Genomic DNA, 24,977 nt, shown 5'->3' with positions numbered 1-24,977 from the left:
CAACTGGGGCCACATCAACTCTGGGTCAGAGTGGATCCTGTATTGGGACTCCACTTTCTTGGGGATGGTGGGGTTAGATAATGGCTTCAGCCAGTTCCGAAGCAGTGTCTCTTTGAGGACATTGTGCAACGGCACCGTGGAAGACTCTCTAGGTGGTGATGGATAGTCGAGGACCTCAAGCATCTCAGCCCTCGGCTCATCCACAGAGACCACGGGAAAGGGAATGCAAATAGACATATCCCTGACGAAGGAGGCAAAGGAGAGGCTCTCAGGGGGCGAGAGTTTCCTCTCCGGCGAAGGAGTGGGGTCGGAGGGAAGGCCCACAGACTCCTCTGAGGAGAAATATCTGGGGTCCTCCTCCTCCCCCCACGAGGCCTCTTCCTCAGTGTCGGACATGAGCTCCTGCAGCTCAGACCTCAACCGGGCCCGTCTCGACTGCGAGGAACCATGTCCCCGATGATGGCGTCGAGCGGTGGACTCCCGCGCCGGCGGGGATGAAGCTCCCTCCATCAACGTCGACGGGGACTCCACCTGCGTGGCGGTCGACACCGGTGCTGCAAGCGGCGTCGGCGTCGGAGGCCGCGGCATCGGGCTAGAGCACACCGGCGCCTCCATCAACAGCGCCGGGGGCGCAAGCAACCCCGGTGCCAGCAGAGCCTGGCGCATCAGCCCTTCCAGAATCCCCGGAAGGATGGCTCGGAGGCACTCGTCAAGGCCCGCTGTCGAGAAAGGCAGGGGGGCCAGCGTAGGTGTCAGTGCCGTTAGCTGCTCGGGTCCAGGAGACGGTACCGAAGCACCCGCGGACTGACGTAGCTACACCTCTTCAACCGAGGGGGAATGCTCCTCTCGACACTGCTGCTTCCTCGACGTCGAGTCATCCCTCGAGGTGCCGGTGCTGGCAGTCCCGTGCGCCATGGGCAACCGATGACGGTGCTTCTTGTTTTTCTTTCGGTGCCCGTCATCGGCGCTTGGCGGTAGAGACGAAGAGGTAGAACCCCCCCCCCCCCCCGGCCTCGAGGAATCGGGTCTGACAGGGTTCGGTCCCGATGGCCCTGGGTAGAGGGAGTGGCCGGGGCCGATTGCCCGCGCGGCCGCTCACCCCCGCTGTCGCTGGCGGGCCGACGGTACCTGTACTCCTGGGGTCGGTGCCGATTTCGTTGACATCGGTACCGGTACCGGAGATCCGGCCGTCGACACCGATGCAGTCGACGTCGAGGGGCCGGCGCACGTTCCGAAAAGACGGTCCCGAAGAACTTGCCTCGCCACCTGTGTCCGCTTCCGTAAGCCGAGACACAAGGTGCATGTCTTGGTATTATGCTCCGGCCCGAGGCACTGGAGACACCAAGCGTGGGTATCGGTCTGCAAGATCTGCCGGCCGAACCGACCACACTTCTTGAATCCGCTCGGGACGTTCGAGGACATCGACGGAAAAATCGCGTCGGCGAAGTCAAAGTCGTCGATGGTGGCGGTGAAAAGCACACGAAAAGAACGACTCGCGTAGCGGCCACAAGGCCGCAACGAAGTGCCCTCACGACCAAAAAATGACGAGGGACTCTCTTTTTTTTTTTTTAAACACAATTGAAAAAGAAAAGAAATACGCGAACACATACGTAGGAGAAAAAGCTCGTGGCTAGGCCGCGATCTGGTTTCCGGGGCTGACAGAGAGAGAGACGGCAACACGTCTCTCTCCAGCGAGGAATAGAAAAAAAACTGAGCGGGAACGGTCGCGCACGGGCGGGAAGACGGCCGCGCATGCGCGGTGGGCGTGCCCTGCGTGCGGGACCGCCCGCAAAGTTTTGTTCCGGTTGGTGGGGGCTGCCGTGGATGTCAACCCAGTCGTGAGAACAAGCAGCCTGCTTGTCCTCGGGGAAGAGAGACATATTGTTGTTGAAGAGGAAGAGAGGGGAGAAGCTGGAAACAGGGATGTAACAAAAACAGAGGGGGGGCATAGGGACAGGGGAAAAAAGGGGAGATACTGCGTGGGGATTTTATATGGACACAGAGGGGCAATGCCAGACACAGGAAGGGAGTATATGGACACAGAGGGGAGATGTTACACATGGGAGAAAGAAGGGACACAGATTGGAGGCATAGGGACATAGAAGAGTGATATTCAACACAATGGGAGACAGAATAGGGACAGGAGACCCCGGTCAGTGAGTTAAGAGAAGACAGAGAGAAGAAGAAACCACTGCCCGAGACCATGATTTAAAAAAAATAAAATGACCAGACAACAAAAGGTAGAAAAAAATAATTTATTTTTGTGATTAGAGTGTATCAGATTTGAAATGTACATCCTGCCAGAGCTGGTTAGGTCCCAGAGAGGAAATTTGGGAGAGGACCCCAAATCCCCTACCAATTAGCACTTCCTTCAGATTCCAGCAAGCTTGGAGCTCTCTCTGGTCAAGTTGCCCCAGTCACAATCCTCTACCACCATCCCTGCATGTGCCATCTTTATATTTTTGCACACAGAGATGTAAAAGCATCTCTCTATATATCTCTGGTGTTGTACTACATAACTGTTCAAGGCTTGTACAGATGGGGTCAGAGCTTGCAAGGATGGGGGCGGGGACAGAGCTCACGGAAATAAACTTTATCCCCATGTCATTCTCTAATCCAAACCTGGAAATCCCTCAAAAATCATACAATATTCTGGCATCAGCCACCGAACTGGCTCAGTTTACAGTACTGGACAGAGTCACCCCTTGCATGTTGTGGGCTTCAGTTACTATGTGATCATTTAACAAACATCCACTGACAACTCACTTCTCAAAAGACCCCAACAGCCTAAAATCCAAATAGTAACACAGCAGGTGATAGCAGATAAAGATTGGCAGATGAAGCTTGAAATTGTCCACCCAGTCTGAGCAGTAAGGTGGTTGAGTTTATAAAACTGTCACACTGTGCAGGTTACTATGCGAAGACTTCACTGCTGTCTTCAGCTGAATCCCTCAGTGTTTGGTTTCCATTCTCTCTTTTATTTAGGGACCCTCCGTGTATAGCCCATTTTATTTTAATTTATTCACCTTTTTTGTCTCCACAATCTTCCCCAGGAGGGGCATTTACCCTACTGATACTACTACTACTACTAATTATATCTATAGCATTACTAGACATACACTGCAGTGCTTGACAGCACTTACAATTTATTCATGACAAACAGGACAAACGAGGGACTAGGCAGTTACACTTATTATGGGAATGATTAAAACAACATGGGTATTAACGGAGCTAAAAGCAGCCTCCAAAAGGTGGGCGTTTAGTCTGGATTTGAATAAGGCCAGAGACAGAGCATGATGTACTGACTCAGGAAGTCTATGCCAAGCATACGGTGTAAGGAGGGTATCTTATCTGATGAACAGCGCTCATGGGGAAGGGTGTAGGTTCTAGTGTACCAAGAGCGGGGCGGTCCACCCCATGTGAAGGCAGCAAGGTGGTGTGCAGCTGTCAGCTCTGCCAGTCTCCTGCCCCCTTTGACGTCAACTTCCTGTTCTGGGGCAGAGGACTGGTGGAGCCAACAGCCTCGCACCTGCTCTGCATACCTCCTTGCTCAGAGGAAGGGGATGCTCCAGCCCAGGGAGGGGTCTAACCCAGGTGGCATCTGAGGTAAGTACGCCATTGGGTGTAGGGAAAGATAAAGAGATACTGAGGAGCAGCAGAATCACTGCACTTTAGGTCAGTAAGAGGAGTCTGAACAATATGTGGAAATGACAGACAGCCATGAACTTACTTGAGGAGAGGTGGTTAAACTGAGTGAAATGACACTGGTGGAATACAGGTTGTCCAGCACAATTTTGAAACAGATTCAAAGGGAGACAGACGGTTCAATGGGAGACCTGCGAGGAGTGATTTGTGGTAATCAAGCAGGAAGTAATGAGAGTTTGGATCAGATTCTGATAGTGTATTCAGAAAGGAAGAGAAGAATTTTTGTAATGTTATAGACTATAGAAAAACAACAGGTTTTAGCAGTTTCTGAAAACCGTATACGCTGCAAAAAGAGTATCATCAAAAACCTGATAACAACAAGTCATTAAAGACCAACTGTAGACTAAACCAAAGTAGAACAGTTATATAAATGCCTGTTGAAATGAATAAGCTTTCAACTGCTTCTGAAATACCTTAAGATAGTTTGTAACTCAATTCCTCTCCGCTCTCATCTCTCCCTACATTCCTCCCCGTGAAACTCCGCTCACTGGACAAATCTCTCGTCGTCCTCCTTCTCCTCCACTGCTAACTCCAGGCTTCACTCCTTTTCTCTCCCGGCACCTTATGCCTGGACTAGACTTCCTGGACCTATAAGTCTAGCTCCATCTCTACCTGTTTTCAAATCTATGCTGAAAACCCACATTTTCACTGCTGCTTTTGGCTCCTAGCCACAATTGCCCTCCCCTTGTCCCTTCCTCCCTTCTCACCCATTACTTCCGTCACCTGTAACTAACTGTCTTGTCTGGTCTGTATTATTTAGATTGTAAGCTCTTTCGAGCAGGGACTGTCTCTTTGTATCGGTGTTCAGCGCTGCGTGCATCTGGTAGCGCTATACAAATGCTAATATAATTCCATATACTGTTGGACCAGAAACTTTGAAAAGTACAGTCAAGAGTTTCAGTCAGATGATCATCAAAATCTCATTCTGCCTCTATCTTTTGAAGACAAGTTGCAAAAATATCGTTCCTGGTTCCAATCAGGCATTGCCTTTTTTTTTTTTGTATTATACCTGTTTTTATGTCCCTTCTGTTTTATACAGTAGATTTGTGTACAATGATCGCCAGAGGCAGAATTACCAAAAAGGCAGAGTAGACAAGTGTCCATAGTAGACCCGACTTGCCAAATGAGAATCATTTTACAGCACCAGATGGGAACCATCTTATCTGAATTAACTGTATGGTATGGTGGTGGTGTGGTGGAAGAGGAGGGAGGGGGGGGAATGAGGGGACAGCCAGCAGTCTATGTACCTAGGGGTAAACAAAAGGTATAAAATCAACCATTGCTGATAGCACTTGATAGACAAAAAAAAAAAAAAACTTCACTCAATTCCTTCTCCCACCACTGAACGGACAGTTTTCAATTTTGGAAGGCTATCACTTCAGAACCCAAGTAATAAAACTTAAAATTTGTTTACTTTGGGAGCAATACTCAATTACCCTCTACTGCATGTGGGCTTCTAATGCATGTACTAGAGCAAATTTTCAGACTGAATCAACCACCAAGCATTTCTCTTTGAAACTTCCAAGCCAGAAAGTTATGTGCACAAAAAGCCTCTGCGGTACCTCCTATTACTGTGTGGTATATTGGGAAATAAAACTTACATACACTTCTTCCTCCCCTGAGTTAAACACACACGTAGGAAGGCCTCCTTTCTCTCACATCTAAAGTGTGCATGCTCTAAGTCTAGGTGAGATTTTAGCCAAACCAATTTACCTGGTAAACTGACAGTTCCCAAGCTCTTAATGTTCTTGGATCACTAGAATAATAGATACTAGCAAAAAAATGCCCGTTTCAAAAGGGAAGGATACGGGCGCTAGCAAAGGCCATCCCCCACCCTCCCTCGCTGTTCCAGACTCTGCCGTCCCTCCGTTTTCACCCCCCCCCCCCCACTTCCGCAACCCAGTCGATCCCCCTTCTCGGTGAAAACCGTCCCCGCCGCCGTCCAGTACCTGTGCTGATGGGGGACCCCAACCCCCGTCAGCCGAAGTCCTGTGCTGGCCTTCGCGGCGTTGCTTCTTCAATGATCTTCGGTTCAAGTTCCTCTGCGTGCGTCTTAGGATCCATTCCTTCTGAGCAGGATTCCTTTTATGTTTATCCCATGCATGTTTGAATTCCGTTACCGTTTTTCGTTTCTCACCACCTCCCGCGGGAGGGCATTCCAAGCATCCACTACTCTCTCCGTGAAAAAATACTTCCTGACATTTTTCTTGAGTCTGCCCCCCTTCAATCTCATTTCATGTCCTCTCGTTCTACTGCCTTCCCATCTCCGGAAAAGGTTCGTTTGCGGAGATGGGAAGGCAGTAGAACGAGAGGACATGAAATGAGATTGAAGGGGGGCAGACTCAAGACAAAATGTCAGGAAGTATTTTTTCACGGAGAGAGTACACATCTTTCACTGAATCAGGACAAACTCAAAGCAAGCTCACACATACTTCCTTTCACAAATAACTGACATCTGCTGAATTTCTGATTTTGGCTGACATTCCACAACATAGAGCTGTTTTACTACATGTTGTGTTGACTGATGTTAAATCACAACAGAGGATAAATATCAAAACAAAATAATATGCCAGCAGAACCGAACAGAATGCATCACACAGAGAAAAAAAAATCTTATGTCTCAGCAACAGCAACTTGCTTTTTCCACAATTCTGTACTTACAGGATAAAGCCAATTAGCTCAGTAAACTAGCTATCTGAAAACAGCGCTCACTCAGCACAATTATATGGATAGGATCTCATGGCACTCAATGAGAGGAGATTTTCAAAGGCAAAGCAGCAGGAAAGAAAGCAGTACAGTGGATGACAGGCAAGGACCAACACTGCCCAGACAGGTGAGTTAGGGCAGGGCCAGTGCACAGGCATTGGGTGCCTTAGGCAAACTTTCAGCCTTGCGTCTTCCCTTCAATTAACTTTCAGGCTCCTAATCTCCTCCCACACACTCAAGACATCATGCTTTTACTTTAAATATCTCTAAAAAGAACTGGTAGTAAAATACATACAAACACAAAACAGTGGAAGAGACCAAACAAAAGTCCTTACAGCAATGGTGTACAAAAAAAGATCTTTCATTGAAATCTTCACAAATGACTTGACATGGCTTGTGTTTCTGCCATAAAGACCTGCCTCAGGGGTCTGCAACAAAACAATAAAATCATGCATATAACACATACATGCAAATATAATAAAATAACATTAACATTTAAATTAAAATTATAATGAAATAAGAACATCCAAGTAAAAAGGGAACCAAAACATACTTTCAGGCTTATTTTCGAAAGAGAAGGACACCCGTCTTTCAACACAAATCGGGCGTCCTTCTCACAGGGTCGCCAAATCGGCATAATCGAAAGCCAATTTTCAGCGTCCCCAACTGCTTTCCGTCATGGGGATGACCAAAGTTCACGGGGGCGTGTTGAAGGCGTAGCGAAGGCGGGACTTGGGCGTGCCTAACACATGGGTGTCCTCGATCCATAATGGAAAAAAAAGGGCGTCCCTGACGAGCATTTGGACGACTTTACCTGGTCCAGTTTGTCTTACAAAAAGGTGCCCGAACTGACCAGATGACCACCGGAAGGAATCAGGGATGACCTCCCTTTACTCCCCCAGTGGTCACTAACCCCCTCTCACCCTAAAACAAATCTTTAAAAATATTTTGTGCCAGCCTCAAATGTCATACTCAGGTCCATCAAAGCAGTATGCAGGTCCCTGGAGCAGTTTTAGTGGGTGCAGTGCACTTCAGGCAGGCGGACCCAGGCCCATCCCCCCCCCCCTACCTGTTACGTCTGTGGTGGTAAATGTGAGCCCTCCAAAACCCACCAGAAACCCACTGTACCCACGTCTAGGTGACCCCCTTCACCTGTAAGAGCTATGGTAGTGGGTGTACAGTTGTGGGTAGTGGGTTTTGGAGGCTGAGCACACAAGGTAAGGGAGCTATATACCTGGGAGCTTTTTCTGAAGTCCACTGCAGTGCCCCCTAGGGTGCCCGGTTGGTGTCCTGGCATGTCAGGGGGACCAGTGCACTACGAATGCTGGCTCCTCCCACGACCAAATGGCTTGCATTTGGTCGTTTCTGAGATGGGCATCCTTAGTTTCCATTATCGCCGAAAATCAGAAATGACCAAGTCTAAAGACAACCATCTCTAGGGACGACCTAAATGTCAAGATTTGAGCAGCCCCAACCGCATTATCGAAAGATGGACGCCCATCTTGTTTCAATAATACGGGTTTCCCATCCCCTTCGCCGGGACATCCTGCGAGGACGTCCTCAGGAAAACTTCGGCGCCCCTTTCGATTATGCCCCTCTATGTACCCTGTTTCCCCGAAAGTAAGACATCCCCCGAAAATAAGACCTAGTAGAGGTTTTCCTGAATTGGTAGATATAAGGCCTCCCCCGAAAGTAAGACCTAGCAAATTTTTGTTTGAAAGCAGGGCTGCTGAGAGCCGGACAAGGCCGCCCCCACCCCCACCCGAGGTCGCCGGGCCCCCCCTCCACCAACCCCCCCGTCGCGCCTGGAACTAACCTTAAACGCCTCCTTCCACCTTCGCAGCAAGCAGCAGCAGGGCAGACCTCTCCTACCTTCCATGCCCCGCCCTAGCGGACATTACGTCAGGCAAGGGTGGGACACGGAAGGAAGGAGTGGCCTGCCCTGCTGCTGCTTGCTGCGAAGGTGAAAGTAGGCGTTTAAGATTAGTTCCGGGAGCAACGGAGGGCGGGTGGGCCAACCCCGATCCAACCCCGATGTTTTCCCCAAAAATAAGACAGCCCCTGAAAATAAGGCCTAGCGCATTTTTGAGGGCAAAAATTAATATAAGACAGTGTCTTATTTTCGGGGAAACACGGTAATACCAATGAATAGATTATATGTGGCCACAATGAAACTACTGTTTGAAGAATAATAAAATGAAAAAAATAATAAAATAAATGTCAAACAACTTAAACAATGCAATAAAAACAAAACAAAAAAAAAACAATAAATCCTACCTAAATGGTGAATAGTGCAGTGATGATGCCTTGCCAAACTTATATCGGTAAAGCCTAAACAAAAAATATGTATAATAAGAATGAGGAAACAGATAATATCCAAAAAGGACCAAAAAAGACTGAATAAGAAAAACAAATACCATAGCAAAAGAAAATATGTCTACTACTGACATGGACAAGAGTACCAACTAAAAATCAATTACAGAAAACTGCCTCAGTACACCCCTCAAAACCAAAGGAAAGTTTCCAAGAACTCTGTAAATGAAAATTCTAAGAAGATAAAAGCGCAGACTGGAACACATATGGAAAAAACAACTCTAATAAGTTAAAGGATACCTAACGCACCAAACAAGTGTCGGCATGAAAGAGAAAAACTAAAGAAAAAGTGACACCCTGAAGAGGGGAGCTTGTCCGTAACTGACAAAAGGGAAAATTAGGTTCTTACCATGATAATTTTCTTTCCTTTAGTCATAGCAGATGAAGCCATTACGTATGGGTTGTGTCCATCAACCAGCAGGGGGAGATAGAGAGCACTCAACTTTTCTCAGTGCCTCATGGCCAGCTAGCTCCACTGCCTCTTCAGTATTTGAAGCTTCCAAAGCAGTATGGCAAACCGCAATGGGAATAACATGAACTTTCCTCACAGCGAACGATGGTCCCTTAACAAGGGCATAAACTCCAAAAAAGGAGGGAATGAACTCATCCTCCTGGAGGGAATAAACTCGTCCTCCACTTCATATAAACAGTGGGAATACTTGCATCCTCCTGGAGGGAATAAACTCATCCTCCCAAAACATGAACTGGAGGGAATGAACTCATCCTCCTACAACTGTAACAAGAATCCTGAAGACTGTTTTCCGACTCCCCAAGGAAGGAATATAACTTCAGGAAACAAGAACAGCACCTAAAATCAGAATCACTGCAATACAGACAATCATACAGGGAGGGCTCATGGCTTAATCTGCTATGACTAAAGGAAAGAAAATTATCATGGTAAGAACCTAATTTTCCCTTCCTTGTCATCAAGCAGATGAAGCCATTACGTATGGGATGTAACAAAGCAATCCCTAAATAGGGTGGGAACAAGCCACACCACGCACTAGCACCTGTGCTCCAAAACGCGCATCCCTCCTGGCAGCCACATCCAGCCTGTAATGTCGGGCGAAAGAGAGCTTAGGAGGTGCTCCTTAGAACCCCGATTCATAACACCATGGAATGGGGTATCGCAGAAGTTTAGGGAGAGGTTGATCAACAAGATCCTCGAAGAACAAACCCTCTGTACACCTCCGTGGGCAAGGGTCCTGCGGGGGTCTAGAGAAGAGTAATTAAAAACAAAGCCCATGTTGCAGCACTGCAAATCTCTTGAAGAGATAGTGCTCCAGTTTCCCCCAAGGAAGAGGAAATCGCTCTTGTGGAATGTGCCTTAAAGGCTTCAGGCAGAGCCCGGCCAGACAGCAGATATGCTGAAAAGATAGCTTCTTTGAGTCAACGGGCAATAGTGGCTTTAGACGCTGATGACCCTCTGCGAGGACCTGCAAACAGCACAAAAAGATGATCAGAGGTCCTGAAAGAATTTGTAATTCGCAGATACTGCAACAGAGTCCTGCGCACATCCAAAAGGTGCAACTGCCCAAATGAACCTGGAAACGCCTCCTCAACAAAGGAGGGAAGAAAAACAGGCTGGTTTAGGTGAAACGCTGAAACCACCTTAGGCATGAAGGAAGGCACGGTCCGAACCGTGACCCCTGACTCTGAGAATTGCAGAAAAGGGTCCTACAGGCAGCGCCTGGAGCTCTGACACCCGTCTCGCCAAGGTAATGGCCACTAAAAAGATGGCCTTCAGTGTCAAATCTTTCTCTGAAGCACGCCGAAGCGGTTCAAAGGGAGCCCCCTGAAGGGCCTTCAATACTAACCCCAGGTTCCAAGCTGGACAAGGTGCCTGCACGGAGGACGGAGTCAAAGCACCCCTCTAAGAAACTATGCCATATCTGGATGAGCAGGTAAGGACATGCCTTCAACCTTGCCACGCAGGGAGGCCAATGTTGCCACTTGCACCCGCAGGGAATTATAGGCCAAGCCTTTGTGTACACCATCCTGCAAAAAAGTCCAGAATCGGCGAGACAGGAGCCCACAACAGAGAAAGCGCTCTTGAAACACACCAGACTTCAAACTGGCGCCAAATCCTGGCATAAGCCACGGAAGTGGAGCGCTTACGGGCCTGCAGGAGAGTGGAAATTACCTTATTTGAGTAGCCTTTATCTCTCAATTGCGCCCTCTCAATCGCCATGCCATAAGACCAAAGCAGCAGGCATCCTCCGTGGCCACCGGACCCTGTGACAACAGGTGCGGAACCAGAGGTAACGGAAAGGGAGCCTCCAACAGCATCTGTCGGAGGTCCGCATACCAAGGCCTCCTGGGCCAATCCGAGGCGATGAGCACCACTTCTCCTGGATGCAGCCAAATCTGCAGGAGCACTCACCCTATCAAGGGCCACAGAGGGAAGACAAACAGCAAGCCCAGGGGCCAGGGTTGAGTCAAGGCATCCAACCCGGCAGAGCGAGGATCCCTCCATCTGCTGAAGAAGCACGGGACTTTGGCATTGGAACTGGTCGCCATAAGATCCATCACTGGCTTGCCCCATTTGGCACATATCTGCAGGAATATATCGTCTGCTAGTTCCCACTCTGCTGGATCAATCTGATGCCTGCTTAGATAGTCGGCTTGCACGTTGTTCTGACCTGCAATGTGAGCTGCTGACAGGGACTGAAGATGCAGCTCGGCCCAGTGGCAAATTTGTTCGGCCTGCGTGGCTAGAGCTCTGCACTGAGTGCCGCCTTGTCGATTTATGTAGGCCACTGCTGTCGTGTTGTCCGACATCACTCGGACAGCCAATCCTTCCAGGGTCACTTGAAAGGCCAGAAGAGCCAGAAACACCGCTTTCAACTCCAGGCGGTTGATAGACCACTCCGACTCGTCGGGCGTCCACAGACCCTGGGCATGCTTCCCCTGGCAATGTGCACCCCAGCCCTTCAGGCTGGCATCTGTCACCACTAGGCACCAATCGGGGAGCGCCAGCGGCATTCCCCGCCGCAACATGCTGTTCGAGAGCCACCACTCCATACTGAGGAGGGCCGCAGGGAGCCAAGAAAGTCTGCACTGATAATCCTGAGATACTGGAGACCGTCATTGAAGTAGAGAATACTGTAGAGGTCTCAGGTGCGCTCTCGCCCATGGCACCACTTCCAAGGTGGCCGTCATCGATCCCAACAGCTGGACAATGTCCCAAGCTCGCGGGCGGGCATCCTCAGGAGCAGACAGACCTGATTCTGAAGCTTGCACCGCCTTTGTTCGGGAAGAAACACATAGCCCGAGGCTGTGTCGAACCTGGCCCCCAAATATTCTAGAGATAGCGAGGGGGTCAGGTAACTTTTGGCCATATTGACAACCCAGCCCAGAGATTGAAGGACTGAAACCACTCTGGCTGTAGCTAGATGACTCTCTTTTTCTGAGTCTGCTCTGATGAGCCAGTCGTCTAGGTACGGGTGAACCCGGATACCCTCTCACCTGAGAAAGGCAGCTACTACCACCATTACCTTGGAGAAGGTTCGGGGAGCTATGGCGAGGCCAAAAGGCAAGGCTCGAAACTGGAAATGTTTTCCCAACACCGCAAACCGCAGAAACTTCTGGTGCGGGGGCCAAATTGGTATGTGCAAGTAAGCTTCTTTCAGGTCCAGAGATGTGAGAAACTCTCCTGGCTGTACCGCCGCAATGACGGAGCACAGGGTTTCCATGTGAAAAAGCCGCACTCTTAAGGACTTGTTTAGCTCTTTTAAGTCCAGGATCGGGCGAAAAGACCCGCCTTTTCGTGGCACAACGAAGTAAATGGAGTAGCGACCTAGACCTTGTTCGGCGGGAGGCACCGGGGTCACAGCCCCTATCTGGCACAGACCATGCAGAGTCTCCTCTACCGCCGCCCGTTTGGTGGCAGAACCGCAGCGGGACTCCACAAACACGTCTCTCACCGGGGCATCAAATTCTATTCGGTATCCGTCTCTGAGCAGGTCCAAGACCCACTGATCTGTGGATATTTTGGCCCACTCCTCAAAAAAGAGGGAAAAACGAGGAGAGGGCTGGCGCACCACCATTGAGAGGGTCGCCCCTGAACTCCAGGCCTTGAACCGGCAGCTGCGGAACGTTTGTCCAAGCGAAAGGAGTTTCTCTGCTGAAAGCGGGCACGCGAAGTGAACCCAGCAGCACGCCCCGGCGGTACCTTCTAGCTTCACGGAAGCGAGGTCTGTAAGAGGAGCGGACCGCCTGACCCTTAGAGGAAGGCTTCGGCCTATCTTCGGCCAAGCGCTGAGGTTTGGAATCCACCAGGCCTTTAACAATATTTTCCAGCTCCTCACCAAACAGGAGAAGGCCTTGAAAGGGCAACTTCACCAACCTTTGCTTAGAGGTCATGTCCACCGCCCAATGTCGTAGCCAAAGAGTGCGGCGAGCCGCCACTGCTACAGCCATTTGCTTAGCTGAAGCTCTGACCATATCATAAAGGGCGTCAGCCAAAAGGACAAGGCCGACTCCATCCGCGGAGCCACTTCAGATAAGGTCTCCGTTCCATCACCGGGCTGTTCCACTGACTGAAACCAAGCCAGGCAGGCTCTAGCAGCATAACTGCATGCAGACGCCCGAACAGTGAGACCTGCCAAATCAAAGGACCGCTTCAGAGCTGAATCAAGCCTGCGGTCTTGAATATCCTTCAGGGCAACACCTCCTTCAACAGGGAGGGTAGTTCTCTTTGTCACAGCTGTGACCAGGGCATCCATTTTAGGCATTGCAAAGCGAGCCAAATGTTCCTCACTCAGAGGGTATAATTGCCCCATAGCCCTGGCAACATTCAAAGGTCCCTCGGGGTCAGCCCACTGAGCCGAAATAAGCTCTTGGATGGAGTCATGCAAAGGAAAGGCTCGAGCAGGCTTTCTGGTACTAGCCATCCTTGGATTAACCGAGGAGGCTGTGCCACTCCCAGGATCTTCAATCGAGAGGGCTTGTAAGGCATCTGAAATAAGCGCTGGCAGCTCCTCGCGTGGAAAATCCTCACCGCAGACGGATCATCAAGCTCCTGTGGCAATTCTGCACCCGACTCTGTCTCCTCAGCCCAAGAAGTTCTGCCAGACCCCTCAGAATCCTCATAGCCCGACCATGGGAGGGAAAAGGGGGATGCGCCACACTCAGAAGGGGAATTAGCCCTTCTGCGTTTATCAGGATAAGAAACAGGCAAAGCCAACTCCAAAAGGCCAGGATCCACCGGGGGGGGGCAGGCAGAGGGTCCGAAGATCCCTGTGGAAGAGCTCTTTTAAGCATGTATGCCCTATGCATTAAAACAAAATCAGGGGAGAAAACCGCTCCCTGACCGCCCGGATCCTGCCCAGGGCTATCAGCTCTATTATTAGCCTCACTCAGAGGACCCCCCCCCCCCCCCGGATTCAGGGCTCTCCGTCGCAGCGGAGGCCGCACCATGTGGAAAATCCAAAATGGCGTCCGCTGCCAGCTCAGAGCGCGAAAGATCGCCGCTCGCCATGCTCGGGCCGGCTCTACCATCTGTACAGCATGAATTACAGAGCCCCGCTGCTGATTTGCGCTTGCCACATTTAGAACAGCGCTTTACAGTCTCCGCAGCCATCGCCGAAAACGGCGGTAAAATTCAAAAATGGCGGTTCGGAGGTGTCAGAAAACACTCTTACCTCACTAGACCGAGTTTCAAAGGTCCAGTCCTGCAGAAGAATCTCAAGAAAAAAAAAACCTCTTTTCCAAGATCGCTGCGCTAAAGCGTGACGCAACTTTATTTTTTATTTTATTTTTTTTTTACGCTGTGAGGAAAGCAGAGGCAAAAGAGGTAAATAAAAACACTCCGGAGGCTCAGATAAGTGGGAAAGGCAGGGAAAGGCGAACCAATGTGCCTGCATCCACTGAGTGGGAAAGGACAGGGAAAAGCAAGCTAATATGTCCACATCCACGGGGGCATGGGTAAGGCAGGGAAAGGGCTGACCTATGTGCCTTCAAAGTGAAACTGCTATACCCTCTAACACCCCGGCTAACAACTGGCAAGCCAGGAGCCACCCCCAGGCAGATTTTTGATGGAGTTCGAAGAAGCTGCAGCCACCCTGCTTGGGGAGACAGAGAATACTGAAGAGGCAGTGGAGCTAGCTGGCCATGAGGCACTGAGAAAAGTTGAGTGCTCTCTATCTCCCCCTGCTGGTTGATGGACACAACCCATACGTAATGGCTTCATCTGTTTGATGACAAGGAAACATCTGCTGTGTGACATATGAAACCACAATCATATCCATATAGCAAAACCAAAAAAAGTGTTAACTTTATCTTACACTAAGAAACAGCGTCTATGATGATACAAACTGCTCTGCCAGCACTGCAATTCAAGAAAAGAAAACTCCACTCCTCAGTAAAACAAGTTGACACCAACAAAAGAGTGGAACAATTCAAGAAGAGATAAAAACAGAAAGTGTGTGATTTAACTATGATGTCAGAGCGGCACAAAAAACAACATCATACCTCATCAACATAATTTTGCAGTACAAAACACTCTACCCTTAATAAATAAAAAGTATGTAACCAAACCTCCATAGCCTTGTAAAATGATAAGAACACCAGACTGAAAATAATGCACAAACTTGCTATTAAGAAAAAAACTGTCCATAAATGAAAAAAGGAAAGTCACACTGTAGTTTAAATATCCCTGGATATGTATAAAAAGCTATTAAAAGGTAAAGTCATAATACAAATCCATAACCAGGAGACTGACCCTATATTTAAAAATGTATGCATATTAATATTAAAAAAAAACACAAGTAACAAAAATATACTATAAAAAAAAAACACCACTACATAAATAATAAAAATCCAAAGATACAGTGCTTCATACCATACACCAAAAAAAGAAAATAATACAAAAATGCCAAACAATGAAATCTTTAGAGGAGCAAACTAAGATCAGTCTCAGTAGTCAAACCACTGGGCGAAAGGGTATCAACCATTGTTCCTCATGTTAAAGTTTCATATCAGCATCTCCACCTCACCATGTTATGTGTAGCCTTTTGATAACAAAAAAATTATCATCAGTGGAATGATCCTTGTGATACCAATACTCTACGAGAGATGCATTGCATTGGTACATTCCTACCAATACTGCTCCTATGCTTGATAATTCTAGTTTTATTAAGATTTATTTACCGCCTTTTTGAAGGAATTGACTCAAGGCAGTGTACAAACATGAGCAATAGGCAATTACAAAAGTCAAAAATATTCGAAAACAATACGAAGTATGGCATAGTATACTACTTACAATGTCAACACAATACGTAATTGGGCATTATAATGGCTCTTTTCATTTTCCCCCACATATAGTAGCCCACATGGACAGACAATAATATATACATGTGTAGTACTGCAATCTGAAAAATGATTTATCAAAATAACCTGGCCATTGACCGGATGCGACTGGTCAAATCTGATCAATGGCCAGGTTATTTCGATAAATCATATTTGCAGGGAGTATTCGCAAGATTATTAGGAAACACTGGTTTATATATTTTTTTTTTATTACATTCGTACCCAGCGCTTTCCCACTCATGGCAGGCTCAATGCGGCTTACATGGGGCAATGGAGGGTTAAGTGACTTGCCCAGAGTCACAAGGAGCTGCCTGTGCCTGCAGTGGGAATTGAACCCAGTTCCCCAGGACCAAAGTCCACCACCCTAACCACTAGGCCACTCCTCCACTGTTGCTACTATTTGAGATTCTACATGGAATGTTGCTATTCCAACATTCCATGTAGAAGTCGGCCCTTGCAGATCACCAATGTGGCTGCGCAGGCTTCTACATGGAATGTTGCTAGTGGAATAGCAACATTCCATGTAGAATCTCCAATAGTCACAAGGAGCTGCCTGTGCCTGCAGTGGGAATTGAACCCAGTTCCCCAGGACCAAAGTCCACTACGCTAACCACTAGGCCACTCCTATTTCCTATTATAGCTTATTCATGGAATAAGAACCTTAGAGAACATCTTGTCCCTCTGTTCTTCCAGAGATTAGGAATAGAACACCACGAGATGCAGGTCATACTGCATGTGGGAGACGCTCTGTTTGCAGACATTGTCTAACATCTTTTGCACATTCAGTCACTGGCCAGGTTATTTTGATACATAATTTTTCAGATTGAAATACCTCCCATGTTGTATATATTATTGTCTGACCATGCAGGTTACTAAATGTGGGAAAAATGAGAAGAGCCATTAAAACTAGAATTATCGAGCATAGGAAAAGTATTGGTAGGAACGTACAGAATGCACCTCTAACTGAGCATTGGTATCAGAAGGATCATTCCATTGATGATATTTAATTTTTTGTCATCAAAAGGATATACATAGCATGGCGAGGTGGAGATGCTGATATGAAACTTTTAAACAAGGAATGGTTGATACATTTGTATTCCACATTTTCCCACATATTTGCAGGCTTAATGTGGCTTACATAAGATTTAATAATAATATATTTATTAAATACCCTTACACCTAATGGTTTGAAAACTGAGACTGATCTTAGTTCATTCCTCTAACGATTTCATTCTTTGGCATTTTGTATGATTTTCCTTTCTTTGGTATATGGTATGAGGTATATTTATTTTTCAATGTACTGTATCTTTGGGATTTTATTATTATTTATGTAGATTTTTTTACAATGTTTTCATAGTATATTTTTGTTGCTTTGTAGGTCTTTTTAAATCTTATTGTGCATACCTTTTTAATATAGGGTCAGTTTCCTGGTTAAGGATTTGTATCATGGGATATTTTAGCGGATTTGCTTCTTTTTTTCATCCCATGTTGGATTTGCGAGTCACCTGCCTACTTGCTTTCTTAGACTCCTGAGGCAGGCCTTTATGGCCGAAAAGTATCGGGTCATTTGGGAAGATTTCAAGATCTTATATGCCGTAGATGTAAGGACTTTTTGTTTGGTCTCTTCCACTGTTGTCTGTTTGTTGTACCATATCCGTGGAAGATTGTTCTTCTGTGCTTGTAGTAAAATACATTCAGCATAGAGAAGGAATCACTGAACAATAACATCCCTACTTGCTATCCAGGATCAAGCTAACGTGTATTACAATTTTCTATTTCTCCACCCCCAACCCCAAGATCAGATCGTGCCAGAATATACCTACACCAATCTTGGCATATTGCGAACTGACAAAAACTTATTAAACAGTTTCAAAGCATGGTAAAGTTAAACACATACTCCCAATACAGGAAATTCCACGGCAAATCACCGTAACCAATTCTCTGTGAAACAACCTGCAGTCCTAAAGTCTCCCATCTCCCCACCTAAAGATACCATTACCTCACAAGGAAAGAAAACAGTAACTTCAGAGGAATGACAGATAAGCTTCAAAAGCTTTCCTCACTCCATGAAACAGAACATTATTACAAGTGCAATCATTATGGTATACAAGATGCATGTCAACGACAAAGGGAAGCCAAGTCACATAGGGGGAGATTCTATATATGGCACCTAAAAAATAAAAAAAATAAAAAAATCAGCATGGAAATCAATGCCGACTAAGCGTAAGTGGCGCCTAGATTTAGGCACAGTATATAGAATACACTTAGTTGATATCTGAGCGCCTAAAACTAAGCACCTCCATTTACACCAAAGAAAATGTGGCATAAATCCCAGCACTTAGATTAACGCGCAGCGGCCCATATTCTATAACTACACATGGAAATATCAGCATGCCCACAAAACTCCCATTTTCCCCGCCTATAACCATGCCATTTTTTGCCTATGCACATTAGAAGTTAGGCACACTGTTACAGAATATGCTTAGCGAGTTGTGTGTATAAATTCTAATTATTGCCAATTAGTGCTCATTATTGCTTGTTAAGTGCTGTTATCAATGCTAATTAACTTACACGCGTTGTTATAGAATCCACTTGGATTTCGGCATGGATCTCTAGGCGTGCTATATAGAATCCAGGGGATAGTGAGGTATATAACCAGGCTGTAAAAGTACATACCGTGTTTCCCCGAAAATAGGACCTACCCCGAAAATAAGACCTACCGGGGTTTTCCTGCAAATTTAAAATATAAGACATTCCCCCCAAAAGTAAGACCTACCAAACTTTTTTTTTAAGCAGGGCCGCCAAGAGCCACCCGAGGTCGCCCCCCCACCCGAGGTCGCCGGGCCCCCCCTCCGTCGCTCACGGAACTAACCTGAAGCTCCTTTCACCTTCACAAGTTCGGATTCGAAGCAGCAGCGCAGACCTTTCCTTCCTTCCGTTTCCCGCCCTCGCCTGACGTTACGTTACGTCAGGCGAGGGCGGGACACAGAAGGAAGGAGAGGTCTGCCCTGCTGCGCTGCTGCTTCGAATCCGAACTTGCGAAGGTGAAAGGAGCTTCAGGTTAGTTCCGGGAGCGACGGAGGGGGGGCCCGGCGACCTCGGGTGGGGGGGGGGGCGACCGATGTTTCCCCAGAAAAAAAGACATCCCCCCCGAAAATAAGACCTAGCGCGTTTTGGGGAGGAAAAATAAATATAAGACAGTGTCTTATTTTCGGGGAAACACGGTACCTCCTTCTCTCCACGATCCCTGCAGTACTTTCAACATATTTGATCTTTATGACCCTTCTATATAAAGGAACTTAATAAAATAATCCACATCAACAAACCCTTCTTCAAAAAATAAAGCGCATAGAGCCATCTCAGAAATACAGCCATCTTATACAACAATATCTGCCCACTAAGAGACAATGGCAAGACCAGACATGCTTTCAACTGTACCTCTGTAGCCTGAATTAGGATATGACTATTACACGTACAAGGGTGAGGTCAAAACAAAACAAAACAAAAAAAATAACCTCCTACAGTTTTTTGCCATTTTCTCAGCAACCACTTTGAATTTCTTTTTTTTTTTTTTTTTTTAATAAGTTTTTATTCAACACTGCAATGAAAAGGAGTTGTACAATAAACATCGTTGTAGCCTCAAGGCTGCTAATTATCTAAAACAGCTCTATCTCCGCTATAACACTTATCCAAAATTGTATTATTTTCCTCCCCTCCCTCCCCTCCTCCCTATCCCTTCTCCCCCCCTCCCATGCTCATGTGGTTATCCTTCCGAAGTATCTATGGCTTTATTCCAGATTCAGTTCAAGTTTGTCCATTCTGTCGCTTCTGGTGTATATCTGCCCGTTCTTTGATCTGTCATTTTCTCCAGATCCACTAGGACCCGGAGTCTCGTTTTCCAGTCTATAATCGTTGGTCCTATGCGTTGTTTCCAGTGAGCTGCAATCTCCATTTTTGCTGCTGCCAAACAGAGTCTTTTGAGTCGTCTCTGCCATTTCTGGCCTCTCTTGTTGCTCCAACCTAGGAGACACCATTTCGGTTCAGGTATAAACTGGGTGTCTAGAATCAGTGTCAAATGTGCCGTTACCTCCATCCAGAAAGTCTGTATGGGAGGGCACGACCACCATACATGTAGAAAGTTACCCAGTGCTGATTCGCATCTCCAGCATCGATTAGATGCAGTTGGGTGCATACGCTTCACTCTGTCCGGCGTATAGTACCATCTGCTTAAGACTTTATAGGCATTTTCTTTTATTAATACACACACTGATGATTTTTTCACCTCTAAGCATATCTGTTCCCATTCTTGCACACTCAACCACTTTGAATTTCAATGAAAATTTGACGTACTTAGTCATCATACTTATGTATTACTATTAAACAACATTTAATTATCTTAAGCTATGTTAATGTTACTGACATTTTAGCATTACTACTTAGCAATTTTTGTGCGTTAAAAATGTTTAAACTAAAACATAGTAAAGTAACATCATTCAAATAATACAATTAATAACGTGTCAGAATTTCACAGTCACTGTGAATGCTCAAAGTGTCCACCTCCAGCTTTAACACAGGCCTGAAGTCATTTTGGGATGATAACAGTCTTGTTGATCAGTCCCTGTTGCAGGTTGTCCCTGATCATCTGCAGCAGAAGGGATTTCTTGAGTTTGGCGATTGTTTGCGGCTTTGGATGGAGATTGTGATAGGCCTCCAACATTGTTCCCTAGAAAAAAGTCTACGTGTGGCATCATTAACAGTAAGTTGGTGCCTTGGGGTGTTTTTTGTTTTTTTTGGGGGGGGGGGGGGGTCCAAATAATAGGTTTAAAGTGCAAACATTTTTATACGTGCCAAAATTCACTGGGTGCCAAAAAGTCTACAACATTGCCGTGTTTAAAGAAAACCACAATTAACTTTGTACATAAACGTATATAGTAACAACAAATAAAGCTGTAAATTTAATGTTGAAATTCCAAGCGATTGCTGATAAAATAGGAAAAAAAAACTGTAGGTGTTACTTTTTTTTGTCTCACCCTGTACAATTCCCATGGGTCCATCAGTAACATAACACTCAGATACCTAAAAGCACCTTACACCCACTTCAGAGGAAACAGTCCCCTCCACTCAACTCATTAACTGTCAGAAAAAGCGCCCAAAACCACCAAAACAGCACTGTAGGAGGCCGCCGACTCCGAAGCCGAACGCCCACCAGACTCCGTCGACCAGACAATCCCCGTCCATGGCCTCGCGAGGGCAAGCTAAACAAACTCCCAACGCTGCTCTGCGGCTCCCACACCGAGAGCAGCACTTCACAATCTCCAACGGAGCCGCCAGCGCACCCCGCGGACCCCTTCCCCACAAGCTCACCACCATCACCAGCGGGAACGAAATCCTGCTGCTGAGAGCGCTGCGGGTTTTTTTTTCAACCTGATTCTCAGCTGTAGAAAGGGTCCCAAAAGGGCTATGGGGGGAGGAAAGGAGGGACCTGGCACCACCAGGTGTACACCGCTCACCAAGCAGAGAGCTCTCAACCCCCAAAACAAGGCTCAACTCATCCCGAGGGAACGGGTGAGGAGCCTAGACACCAGAGCTGCAGAGTTATGACACTCCACCTGCTAGATAGAGAGAATACTGAGGTTTGGGTGGCTGTGTATGACCACATATAGTGAGCCTCAGAAGTTCTCTCTATCTCCACCTGCTGGCAGAGGGACATAACCCACCAATCTCTGGATTGATCTGTGGGACGCTATGGAATATATATTTTCACTCAACACATAGTTAAGCTCTGGAACATGTTGCTGGAGGATGTGGTAAAAGCAGTAAAAGGGCATGGACATGATATACTCCCTTTTCTGTGGTACAACCAAAAAGTGGTTTACATATTCTATGCAGGTACTTTCTTTATCCCTACTGGGCTCACAATCTAAGTTTTGTACCTGGGGCAATGGAAGGTTAGCAAAGCTGGTGTTAAAAAACAGTTCGGACAAATTCCTAGAAGAAAAGTCTATTAACAGTTATTAAGGTAGACCAGGAGAAAGCCACTGCTTATCACTGTGGTTAGTAACATGAAAACTATTTATGGGATCCTACTGGGTACTTGTAGCCTGGATTAGCCACTGCTGGAAACAGGATGCTGGGCTAGATGGACCACTGGTCTAACCCAATATAGCAATTTTTATGTTCTACAGTTGAAATGGGAAAAAATATGAACCAAAGGAAAAACTGTAGAGAACTAAGGAGGCAATACATAATTACTTCTAGGACAAAAGAAAAAGATTTAAACTCAAAACCAAACCTGCTGAATGATAAATGTGGGATATAAGTGCAGAAAATAAAATAAATAAATAAATACAATCTGGACTTGGCACAGAGCACCTCTGCAGAGGTCAAACCTGAACTCTACTAATGCCGTTTTGAGCAAACTTTGGAAAGGAACCTTAAATATATCTGCATGTTTTATGGCCTTTACAAAAACCTTTGATTCTATCTGGTACTCTACTCTTAAACTACTGCAAACTGGGGAGTAGGAAATAATTAAATCCATGTATTTCTTCCATTAGCTGTAAAATCAAGATAAACAAACTGCAGACAGCCAGTTTCACTCAGGAGCAGCTAGGAAAACAGAGATGTAATCTGAACCTCACACTTTTTTATATCTACATCAGTGATCTTCACACACTGCTGGAGAGATAGCTAAACAACTCCTTAAAAGTGTGCTACAAACAAATGATTTGATCACTTCATCCCCTGTCCCTGAAGGTCTACATGAGATCCTAAACCTGGAGAGCACTAAAGGCAAAAAAGTCAAATATCTTCAAATATAAATTCAGATATTGTCTAAATATCTGTGGAGGAGTGGAGGAGTGGCCTAGTGGTTAGGGTGGTGGACTTTGGTCCTGGGGAACTGAGGAACTGAGTTCGATTCCCGGCACAGGCAGCTCCTTGTGACTCTGGGCAAGTCACTTAACCCTCCATTGCCCCATGTAAGCCGCATTGAGCCTGCCATGAGTGGGAAAAATGTAACAAAAAAAAAAAAAATAACCAACATACATACCCCAGATCAAGATTAAATGCATTTAGGAATCTTAAACTAACAATAAAGACATCACAAGAAAAAGCACCAAGAAGACCCCTATGTGCAACAAAGAAACTCATGAGCAGTTACAACCCTGAGTACAACAACTATTAAAAATTATTCAACATATCATTCCACCAGTAATCCTGTATTTTTTTTTGTTACATTTGAACCCCGCGCTTTCCCACTCATGGCAGGCTCAATGCGGCTTACATGGGGCAATGGAGGGTTAAGTGACTTGCCCAGAGTCACAAAGAGCTGCCTGTGCCTGAAGTGGGAATCAAACTCAGTTCCTCAGGACCAAAGTCCACCACCCTAACCACTAGGCCACTCCTCCACTGTTGCTACTATTTGAGATTCTACATGGAATGTTGCTATTCCACCAATGTGGCCGCGCAGGCTTCTGCTTCTGCAAGTCTGACATCCTGCACGTACGTGCAGGACGTCAGACTCACAGAAACAGAAGCCTGCGCAGCCTTCTACATGGAATGTTGCTAGTGGAATAGCAACATTCCATGTAGAATGTCCAATAGTAGCAACATTCCATGTAGAATCTCCAATAGTATCTATTTTGTTTTTGTTACATTTGTACCCTGCGCTTTCCCAATCATGGCAGGCTCAATGCGGCTTACATGGGGCAATGGAGGGTTAACTGACTTGCCCAGAGTCACAAGAAGATGCCTGTGCCTGAAGTGGGAATTGAGCTCAGTTCCTCAGTAAACCAGGACCAAAGTCCACCACCCTAACCACTAGGCCACTCCTCCACTGACCCTAACCACTAGGCCACTCCTCCACTGTTGCTACTATTTGAGATTCTACATGGAATGTTGCTATTCCACTAGCAACATTCCATGTAGAAGTCGGCCCTTGCAAATCACCAATGTGACTGCGCAGGCTTCTGCTTCTGTGAGTCTGACGTCCTGCACGTATGTGCAGGACGTCAGACTCACAGAAACAGAAGCCTGCGCAGCCTTCTACATGGAATGTTGGAATGTTGCTAGTGGAATAGCAACATTCCATGTAGAATCTCCAATAGTATCTATTTTATTTTTGTTACATTTGTACCCTGCACTTTCCCACTCATGGCAGGCTCAATGCGGCTTACATGGGGCAATGGAGGGTTAAGTGACTTGCCCAGAGTCACAAGGAGCTGCCTGTGCCTGAAGTGGGAATCGAACTCAGTTCCTCAGTTCCCCAGGACCAAAGTCCACCACCCTAACCACTAGGCCACTCCTCCACTCTATATGGGAGTGAGGTCTATGGTCTATCAACTCCAGACTATATAGGATGTGTCATAACCCCAACAGAAATCCTGCAGAGAAATTTTATTCTAATTTCTCTCTCGTCTACAACTTCCAGAATACTGATATAGCAAGGCCATGGTCACCATGGCAACTAGCAATTTCTATGCAGTGCTTGGGATTTTTTTTGTACCCCCACTATGGCAGCTGCCCCCAAAATAGAAATTGACTTCTCATCTGCACCATGAAGCTTTCAACTAATTTGAGCAGCATGGCACATGAACTTCCATGCTTGTCTTGCAAGGTTTTACACCCCAAGACTGGCCTGAGTTCCTGCACCATGCACTTCACTAAGAAACACATTGCCAATCTTGTCTCTATGACAACCTTTACCAAATCACAAGGTGATAGGGATGGGAGAGATGGGGAAGAGAGATTGGCACTGGCTAGAAAGGGGGGCCAGGGAGCTAAGGGTGGCTTGCTAGCTAGGGGAACAGCTTGTGGCCTCTGGACTGAACAGTGGCCGAAGCTAAAAGCTGCCTGGCTAGATGAGAGGGATAAAAGGGGAA

The 24,977-nt window shown here is 46.6% G+C and overlaps 1 protein-coding gene across 4 annotated transcripts in view; it reads right to left on the bottom strand.

The window, feature by feature from the left end:
* The window catches only part of ELF2 (E74 like ETS transcription factor 2), a 215,658-nt gene that overhangs the window by 170,655 nt on the left and 20,026 nt on the right, over window positions 1-24,977 (bottom strand). For 2 of the 4 annotated variants that reach the window (XM_030191711.1, XM_030191717.1), the window contains exon 1: window positions 6,747-6,839. The exons of the other annotated variants lie outside the window; for them this stretch is intronic. The gene's annotated coding sequence lies outside the window, so the exon portion shown is untranslated. Of the gene's footprint in view, window positions 1-6,746; window positions 6,840-24,977 lie in introns of those variants that run through there. 4 annotated transcript variants of the gene reach the window in all.

This window comes from Microcaecilia unicolor, chromosome 2, assembly GCF_901765095.1.
Source record: "Microcaecilia unicolor chromosome 2, aMicUni1.1, whole genome shotgun sequence".
NCBI lineage: Eukaryota > Metazoa > Chordata > Amphibia > Gymnophiona > Siphonopidae > Microcaecilia > Microcaecilia unicolor.
This window is presented reverse-complemented; position numbering and strand designations above follow the sequence as displayed.